The sequence below is a fragment of the Spea bombifrons genome, chromosome 4, assembly GCF_027358695.1.
Source record: "Spea bombifrons isolate aSpeBom1 chromosome 4, aSpeBom1.2.pri, whole genome shotgun sequence".
NCBI classification, from domain to species: domain Eukaryota; kingdom Metazoa; phylum Chordata; class Amphibia; order Anura; family Pelobatidae; genus Spea; species Spea bombifrons.
In genome coordinates this window covers 92,065,329-92,076,309 of record NC_071090.1, presented here as the reverse complement: position 1 = coordinate 92,076,309, position 10,981 = coordinate 92,065,329, and positions in this window count along the sequence as shown.

Sequence of the window (10,981 nt, the reverse complement as noted above, 5' to 3'; positions counted from 1 at the left end):
ATGCATTGTGAATCCGTACATGTACGAGCTTTGTCGTGAAGGGGATAATCTGTGCCCATTATAATTTCAAAAGTGTAATTTTAGTCTCTGTGAGGATACGTAATCAATATTGAATACTTATGCTGATCTGATATTAGTTTATAATCTAACATACATCCACACCTAGGGATAAGTATCCAAAGCATCCTACATTTTACAGCATGCAGCATATGCTATACAAATATTCCACCCCTTGTTTTCAATGAACAGGCCAAAACTGAGATCATGGTAGATTTGTGAGAGCTCACACCTAGACATGGAAGATTATCAAATCCAAGCATAGTTTGGTCATTGGATACCGGACATAACCTTATGGGATGCTGGAATAATGCCCAAGTGTTTGATGCACAACTTGCCCATTTATGTCAAAATGCCTGGGAAGGCAATAAACCGTGGAAATGTTCTGAACAGTTCTTCTACCTGGGAACCCAGAGGCTCTGCTTGCAGCTCTGCTTCTCCTGGCCTATGGGTCAGTTTCTTATTTATTTGGGCAGAATAAGGACATTTGGGCATACCTGTTCGCTTCTCAGCCACATATGGCTATCCCTGTCCCTTCCTGGAGCCACTCACCAGAAGAGGGAGAGCTCGAGGTAAGAGATGCTGCGAAGTCCTCAGGTTAGCAGATTCTTAGCCCCAGCTCACTTTGGAGGAACTAAATGAAGACTTTAACCATAAGGAGTATATACCTGTCTTGTAATAATTAAAAGAATAAGGCCTCCAATTAAACTATAATGCATCAGAAATCTGAACATGGACAACATTTGAGTTTCTCAAGCAGTCTTTGAAGAGATTGAGGTAGTTTAACCTTTATATTATGTTTAATTCACGATTAGATCATGCAAAATACACTATGAATTTCCCTCGAGCAAACCGCGAGCTAGACTGAAGATTTACAAATTCAGTGAATAACTTAACCTTTCATTTATTTTGATGAGGTGATGTAATGTGCACTTAAATGAATAGTTTGTTTGCCTAAATGTAAAGTATGTGTTCATTTTATGTGCTCCCCATGTTCCAGGATAATTACAAACATTTTACCCTGTTCACTTTATAGCTCACAGTATTAGTGTTGGCACCCAATCAGTGCATTATGTTATTACATTTTATTATACTTCTGCCAAAGCCTAAATTATTTTCATTATATAATATAGTGTTTCCATTTCATCTGTATTACAATGTTTGTTAATCTCTCCTTCTAAAGTGTTTGGTTTTTCAATCATCACGAGAACATTAGTAAGTGAATGGAAATGAAAAAGAGCACTGTTTGAGAAAAATGAACTGCTGTAAATGGGAAGCGGTTGTAATTGTCAGGGTTTCGGCCTACCTGCACTGGCTTTCCTCCTCATGGCTCTGTGTTTGTTAGGCCACGCCCCCTTCCTCTTCCAACTTTATGTCCAAGTTAACCCCTCCTCTTCCTGCAGGCTGTGACTATATTAACCAGCTAGTTCAGTTGCTGGTTGCCCTTTTGTGGTTCCGGACCTGTGAGTGTGCTTCCTTCTAGTGTTTGAGTCTTGTGTATGACCCGGCCTGTCTGACTCCCATTCTGGTGCTGACTCCTGCCTACTTTTGGACTACGTGGATTTCTGGACTCCTGACCTTGGCTCGTGTGACTACCCGTTCTGGCTCCTGACCTTGGCTTGTTCTACGACCACCCGCTTGTCTTATGTTTTGGATTCTTGTTATTATTTTATTTTAATAAACATTTTGACCAGTGCCTTTTTGCCTCCGTCCTGATTCACTGGTACCCTGATGGTAATATTTCAATCCAGTTGCAAGTAAATGGGTGATAAAATACAATGTAACTTTGTCATCACTGACTCAGATCTGAATTGCTGTAGAAAAGCCCACTGTTTTTTGTGTGCTTCTGGTGACTTTGGTGTTAATCTGTAGTGGATGGACTTGGACATTCCCTTTGTAATATTTTACGTGGCCCACAATAGTTATTTAAAAAAAAAATCATGCCAAGTAATTCTTTACTGACCTTCACCAGGCTTAATTACTTTCAAAATGTTATGTCTGTCTGGTGCTTACTGCTTCGAGAGAAACTTGCTGATTAGTAAAGTTATTATAATGTGGTCCATATCTTTATTCCCATTTTTAATGTCTTATTTCTCAGGATTTAGCAGAGCTTATCATACAGGTACCAAAGAAATAATTTTATATAAATGGTAAGGTCCCTCTATTCGTAATGAATAATTGAGGGTATAATAAAATAAAGGGACTTGAGAATTGTAAACTGAATTTTGTTTATTGAGTATATATATATATAATACAAACAATAATTAATGTGAATCCAAACATATATCTATAAAGCAGAGTTCATAAGTATAATGCTTGCCAATAAAAAAATAATAATTTGCAACATACCCATGAGATACAGTCTCTCAGTAAGCGCCCCCCAAAAACTTGCAATCTCGCCATCTTTATACTTTTGTCTTAGCCAAAAGTTGGCATTGCCCCATGGGATGACGTTGACTATGCCACTCAAAATTGTTTACCACGAACGGACACCTGCAAACTTGGATATGTCACTCAAAGTTGTTTACCATGAAACCCACCTATAAGATCGTGACACATAATATCTTAGTTTTATAAAAACAAAGCACAAAGCTCAAATGTAGACAGTTGATCATCGTACGTTATGACTGCCTGATATCTACTAGTATATACTTACAATATTATAAATGAAAGTGTGAGTACACTAAATCTTAATAGATAATTATATATTGCATTCATCTTATCATAAGCCATTACATTAATCATGGCAAAATTAAAAAGTAAATATTTTATCATAAGCCTATAACAAAGTAAGATCTTGTGCAACTCCCTGATGCTCCTACAGGTGGTCAACAGGTAACTATAAGCAATTGTTAATTCATGTAGATGTAACAGAAAGTTGATCTTCTTAATCTGGATCAGAGAATGATCAGTAAAAAGCAGACATTCCACATTCGAAACAGCCCCTGTAACTGAAGAGTATCAGGCTGTAATAGTCTTGCCCCGAGAGGATTGTATTATAAATATTGAACTGATATTAAACTGAAGCAAGCAAAGAATATGTCTTTCATATATAAAAGTCAGTATATAAAGTGCAAAGACAGGGAAAACACCTGTATGACACCCAGACATTGGTCATCTTGGATGGGGTGAATGGTAATATTGTAAACTGTAATGTAAAAGGAGATAGTTGTGCTCAGTGTGGCATCAATAGAAGTTCTGTCTTCACCATATAAATCCTTCTATGGCATAGGGCCATCCAACATGTAATTATGGATAAACAGTGATTTGGTTTGGCTTACCAAGCAGGAATGAGTTCATGGGCAGTAAGGTAAATGTGTATTTTGTGAGCTTACAAAGGTCATCTAAAACCAAAGGATGTTTAAGGTAACCTTTGGAAAGTAGAGTAAAAACACAGATTACTTCCTGGACTCATAATTGGCATACACCTGGAGTTATTTACAAAGAAATGTATCAGGCATCTAGTAGAGATATGAGCTTCTTAGACATCCCATTGTAAAACTAGCCCCTGCTCCCTTGCAGATAGAACAGCTTCCATTCTTCTGGAGAGCCGTGACAGTCCATCTGGTTACAGAGAGGGAGCTTGTTTGGGAACCTTCGTTTTAATACCAACCGGGGCTTACACAGCCGCGCATATGGAACTATCGCTCAGGGTCCTGCTGTCGGATCACGCCTCTTTTTGGACCATATAATTTTCGGAGCCTGAGCTTTCCATTGGTACCGCGGGATTGAGGGCGCTCCCTCTGAGTCAACCGAAATAGTGACTCTTTTTCAGATGGGCATGGCCATAGAATTGTATGGCGGAACCAAGCTGTCTGATGGTTGATGAGATTATACCCTTAATGCTATCATGTCTTGTGTATAAATATATGTGCTGACTTCAATAAACTCAATTTTGTTTTACCCCTACACTAAGTCTCGGCTAATACGAGATATGAAGGGTTAATCCCTTGAGCAATTGAGCATTCATGGCAAGGAGGATTTCTACTCAGTCCAAGTACGGGTATCCGCACAGGAGGGTTTCCACAAGATTGTGGAGCATGTCTGTGGAAATGTGTGCCCTTTCAGCCAAGAAAGCATTTTTTAAGTCAGGGACAGATGTAAGACAAGAAGGCCTGGGTTGCCATTGCCGTTCCAATTCATCCCAAATGTGTTAAACCATATCTTTATGGGCCTTGCTTTGTGGACAGTAATGCTGGAACCAAAAAAGGCCTGCTCCAAACCGGTGCCATAAAGTTGGAAGCATATAATTGCCTAATATTGCCGCATATAAAGGACTGTACTGTAGAACGCCTGGTCGAAGCTCTGGAGAGCGAAAGGCGTAGTGCTTTTTATTTGTATACAATTTTAAGAACAATCTTTTTAATCAACTTAATATCGAAATAAAATAAATATATATCTTTTTACCGTACTTGCCGTCCTCTCCGTTCAGAGTGTCTGTGGATTGGGGTCCGGTGGTGGTCGAGAGTCTCAGAAGGGATGCCATTGATGAGCCATTTTACACACAAAGATATCGATATATATATACAGGTCTTGCAACCATTTCATTTATATTCTGTCCCACAGTAGAGTTACACTGAGCGCACTTTATCACTTTTCTTTTTTATGTATGGTTTGTTGGGTTACTGGCATTGTATGTGGATGGGAATTTGGTGAACGTTGATAAGTAATGTTGAAGCTTAGACCTGATGTCAGTGTAAGCTGCCAAGAGAACCATATATCACTCTTTTCCCAAGTTGCATTCTACCGCTAGTGGGTTCCTTTCTCTTTGACCCATAAGGACCAGGTTTGTACAAATCTGGTTTACCCATAAGATCAGTGAACCATTGGAATGCTGGAGGCAGTCTTTTTCCCAAACAGAGGTGATGGTATGATTAAAAAATAACACAGACAGAAAGAGGCACAGTGAATCAATAAATGAGACACCATATGGTCACTTGGCCTGAAGAAGGAGACATTATCTTTTCATTATGCTTTTGTGCCATGCCTTTTAAATGTATGTTCTTTGTTTCTGCTGAAAATACTAAAAATATATATTAACAATAACACTTTTGGGCAGTATTTTTAAATATGGATTGTTATAATTATTATACCTTCATAAAAAACATCCCTCTATATTTATTGTGTATACGTAGTGTATGTTAGCTTCTTATAAATAAAATATAATAAGGAGTTAAGGTTGCTTTAGTAAATAGCCTCTCTGTGATGCCGTATGATTTCAGAAAGATCACTATATCTTGTTTTGTGTAATTTAGGTGTTGTCAAACCCTAGTTGCTTCAGAGTTAAGATACATAGTGTGATCTGATTGCATATGACTAAAATAATCCCTATAACTTTGAGAGAACTTGATACCACTGACTCTTTTTAAGAATGCCTTCCCCAATGTGCATGCTGTAAAATGCACTGCAGTCCATGCAAAATAAAGTCCAATTTGCATTAAAAATAATAATACCATTCTAGGCACTAGATTGTCCCTTCAATGTGAGAACTTGCATCCAGTGTAAAGACCAGTCAGTCCTATAAAGCTGTCAGAACCAGTAGGTTTAAAGTGATGTGTTCAAATGTACACAGTTTGGGGACTATGGACAAGTTCTTCTACAAAACACAGTAGAACATTGGATTACAATTCTCAGTAAGGCTAAAAGGAAAAAGGAAACCACTGTGGTATAGAGCAAAAGTGGTACATATATAAAAGGAGAAGAAAGTAGCATATAGAAACTATAAACGGACTAAGAATGTGGAAGGTAAATGCAAACCTAGGCAAAATCTGTTATTAGATGCAACAAAGCACACACAGAGTAATACAAAGAAATAGGTTTTGGATATATATATATGAAAGCAGAAAATTGAACAAAGTATAGTTATACTGATGACAAAAGAAAACAGTTATATAAATGATGATATAAGTCTAGCTAACTGGATAAATGCTCAGTTTTTACTGAGAAATTGAAAAGGACAAACAGTAAAAACAGATAAATCAATGGGATACACCCAAAGCTATTAAAAGAGCTGTGATGTGTTCTGGTAAAACAGTTACCAGAATTATTTAATCAGTCACTACTTACAGGAGTAGTTCCAGAACACTGGAGGCTGGCAATTGCACTCCCACTTCACAAAAAAAGAAGCAGCAATGACAGCCAACTACAGGTCTTTCAGTTGTGGTGAGAGTACTGGAGTGGAAACCATGTTAAAGGAAAATATTGTGTTGAAAGTATTATACCTGGATATAAATACCTGAAAATGTCATGTTTCTATGGAAAATGGGGAAGGAGTCTGCCAATAGGCTGCCCCACCCCACATGTTCTCATAGCAGAACCTTTTTTGTGTCAGTAACCTTTCCTTCAATTACCCCCTACTCCTCATCAGCACCTCTTCTCTTTATTTGTCTCCTTGACAGTCCACTTCTTCTTCTAGTCTCATCTAAGCAACACTTCACCTCCATCTCAATGTCCAACTCAATCCACTCAAAGGTCTCCATAGAGCAATGGGTGTTGAAAGCAAAAGTGACCTATTGTGGGCATGTGATGCATGAACACTTGGCAGCTGTCAGCTGTCGGTTCAAGACCTTGAGAGCAAAGCTGTAGTTGATTCTGGTGACTCCAATGTTTACAGCAAAAGTACCATGGACCATTGACATAATATGACCTACAGATCTATAGACTAGGCCCTAGGGGGTTAATTTAATCCTACTCGCAGGGGACCTCTGCTTCCTCATACAATGGTGAGAAAAAAAATAAAAGGTTTTCCAAGCTAAGCAAATCAGACATGGCACATTTCTTGTTAAGTCAAAGGAGACTAAACTTGAAGAAATTTGTGGAAGCCGTAAGTTATTATATTTATTATTATTATTACATTGTATTCATAAAGTGCCAGTAATTAGATAAATAATGGCGCATTTCCACGTGGTGCTCAAGAGCTTTTGCTGTTGTGCTGATTACATTCTAAGTTCTGGGCATTTTATGAGTCAAAAAAGATTCCCAAAGTTTGTTTACAGTCTTGATTTTTCATAAATATAAATATATCCTGTTTGGAACACAGACACTGTAAGTATGTAACTTAAGACATGCCAACTGCATTCTTCTAGTGAGTCAGGGTGTGAAGCCTGAAACATTAGCGACAGGCACAGGTGAAACCAACAATGTCTTGCATCACCAGCAATTTAAAACAGTCACTGGAGATGTTTGTCGGCTAGGGAAATGGTCCAACTATATCCACATGGTTTACAGTGTTGTTCCTTTCATCGCTGTCTCTGTCTTGGATGTAATGAGCTGAATGAAGTTGTTTGTATTATACAGCGATAAACAAATACTAGGAGTTTTTATGTTACCAAAGATTACATGACGTCCTATTTCTATTATTCTAACATGCTGTGACTGTGACTGTGTAATCAATACCAAATGATCCATTTAGGAAAAGTTTAATTTCAATGTGCATCATGATTACTCTATTCTACTCCATAAAAAGCCACATGTTCCTTTCAATGGTAGTGGCAGTTTGTCACTATTATACTTTTTTCAGACTAATTTTGTGAATAACAATACTGCAAACATTCTTACAGCAAACACATGAAAGCAGTAAAAGCCACTGAAATTCGTGGATATGAAGCTAGTCACATTCTCGGTAATAATGTACAATACAAAAAGGATGTCAGAGATCCCCAGTACAGAGGATAATGTGTAACCAAAGTCATCCGGAGGGTAGCACACTGAACTGCTTAGGGGATTTTTTTTAACGGGGACCATTTTTAATGTAACGCCAAAAAATATTTCTATATATATATATATATAGTAACTTCTTGCGGTCAACCTGAAAATAGGTAAGTCCCTTTTTCAATTTTCATTTGTGATGTGTGTTATCTGTGGTGTGATAAGTTAATGTGGCGAGGGTGAGCAGGGAAAAAGTTGGGTACTGTAACCTTAATATGGATTGGTGAACTGGGATGGGATTAAATATAACTATGATGAGATATACCCGTATGATATGAGAAAAATAAAAGTTATGTTGGGCCAGCTCACCCCCTCTTACTGGAGGAGACATGCTTGGTCCTTCACAAGGCATTAGCAACTTGGTGTATTCATATGATTAATTCATAAATACATAACACTAAAGTACCAAACACAGACACACACATTAGCATACACACAAACTAACATACCTAAACACATAATCACACACAGCTCACTAACCACAATGAAGCCTAAGCCTGTCATAGTGCAAACTGCCACACTACTACTGTGACCCCACTCAATCCTGCCTCCTCCTTGAAGTTAAGGGAAGTACATGCTGGTACAGGGTGGCTGTAAGTGATGTGCAGACCCCATATTGCTGGCAGCATCAATACACAAGGGGGCAGCTAGCTAGGTTTCAGCATGTACTGGCTGACTTAGCATGATAGGAGTGTGATTGCTAACAGCAATCACAGTCCCATCATGCCTAGGTTCCAGCATTTACACATCCATGCTATCACACACATACTCATTCATTCATATACTCATTCATTCACAGATTCATTCCCTCAATCACGCATACTCATTCAAACACCCTCCCCACCCCCTTACCTGCACTGCAGCTCCTCGATGCCGCTCACAGACTTCAGCAGGGGGCACGGCCTCCCTCTGCGTTCTCTGGTACTGCACAGAGGAAGCAGGACTGGAGCAGTCATGTGATGTCACGTGAACTCTGCTGGGTTCCGCTTCCTCTGTGCAGTACAGAAGACCCTCCCACAGGTAAGTAGCAGGGCTCTTGTTGTAGCAGGGCTCGAGGTACGTCCCGCGTAAGATCGGTTGCAGCGTTTCTATTGGGGGGGGGTTCCTACGGCCCTGGGGAGGATTTCTACATTATCGCCCCCCCCGCATGAGTTACTGGGGGGGATCTGTCCCCCCCGTCCCCCCGGTTCCTACGCCCATGCCTGCATATCCCTGTTCCTCTATATGCAGGGCCGGCCCTATAATGGGGCAGACTGGGGCAATTTTAAACTTCGCCCCAGGCGGCATTAAGTCTTCGGCCGGCCCTGTCTATATGGTGCTGACAGGAGTCTCGTAGTTATCATGCTCACTACTTGATACCCATAAGAATGTCAAGGTCATCATAAAATGCATATAAAAATGATGCCTTACTACTGAATTCAGTACATGTTTTTCTTGGCAATGCACACACACTGTAGGCTTCACGAAACATGCAAACTTCATCTAACAGGAGAAACCTATTAGTAGCAGTGACTGGTAGCTCATTTTAGTCTGTGACTTTACTGTTTATACGTCCATGCGCGAGCATTGGTCCTGTAATGTTACACTGACACACTAACATTGTTTATTTTTAAGAAAAAATCAGATCATCTGCAGAGTGAATGCATTTGTGTCATAGCAAAAATTGGAGAGCACTTCAAAATTAAATTTTTATTTTATATTGTTTCAGCTAGTAGCAAGCTGTTATCGGTGATTGAATGTGATGTACATACCTCAGGGCCAGATTGGAGATGATGAGACAGTGCTGGCACTTTAGGGCTGATGGCCACTAATGACATAAGTGCAGCCGCCGGCTGTACATACAAAGCTGCGTGTTATGTTTTTATGCTCACGTAGCGCGTGGCAGGTCAGATCCAGCCCGTGGCTGCACAGTGCAGCACCCAATCTTTGGTGGGTATTGGGCACTGTTGGCCAGCAGCCCACCAAGCATTTTTATACTGCAATACAAACAGTGCAGAATCTGTAATTTACAGAATTTAAGAGAAGTCTAGTCCCCATTTTTATGCATATTTTTCATGGATTCTAGTTCTTTTCCCATATGCAAATAGCTACATGCATTCTTTGGCTATTAGAGTTAAGTATTTCGATGACATCTTCTTGAGAATCATTTCTTAATACTTACAGTTTATTGCAAAATTTTGACAAGCAGTTGAAAATGTAAGATGTATTGGTATATAATAAATTAGACCACTTGTAAAAAAAATGCTTTTATGATGATCTGGAGGTAAGTCATGTGTTTTGCAAGAAGAAAATGCACAGGACACTTAAATAACTTAAGTTTTATAGCTTAGAGGAAGAAAGTCAATAAGAGGATTTTTACTTAAAAATAAATATCTTTGCCATCTGTAAGTCGGTGTAGGCAAAAAAGGATCTATTTCTTTTTCCCTGTCTTTTGGCTAAGATCGCGTGAGTACCTCTGAAAGAAGGAAAACTTGATCTTCTGACCTTAAGGTCAAGGGGTCCAACCTGGGCAAGTTCCATGGTTTTGGAACACTGCGTGATTACTCCAGACACTGGATGCGTTGAGTTTCCACCACTCACCTGCCCTGGCTAGTGAAGGTAGACTAGTTATAATGCAAATACACATCTTATTATACTATGTAATATTTTTTTGATATAGCTCCGAAATTCCACTTTTGCTTTTGTGCACCTTAAATGTGTTTGATCTTGAGGTTTTTTTACACTGGAAAACTCTGTTTTTTGGTGGAGAAAGAACAATGGCTTTTTGATCCCTTTTGGAAGACTTTAGTGGTTCTTCTCTTTGGTGGGTGACAAAGAAGATCCTGCTTTCCTACTGGTTTCCGCCATGGAGGGAATGAAGGGGCCGCATATTCCCAAGGGGATCCGCTGGGGCCTTTGCACTGGCACCTTTTCCTCAGTGATGATTAGGAGCATTGAACCTTGGGCCTTGGAAAGAAATGAAAAAACATCTACTTTCTTGTAGGATAAATTTGGGGCAACTCATGCTGCAGTGTTTTCTGGATGAGGACTAAGGCTGCATATTCAGCTGCCTGCAGAGAAAACTGATTTTTTTTTATTACTTTCATCTGCTGCTGCCACAGGCACAGTTGTTTTTTGCAGGGTCATTTTTAGGACAGCATACAACCTAAACACATAACTTTCTTAGGCCACCCATGAGATGACATATTCTGCAAAGTAGTTATGTAGCACATCTGAG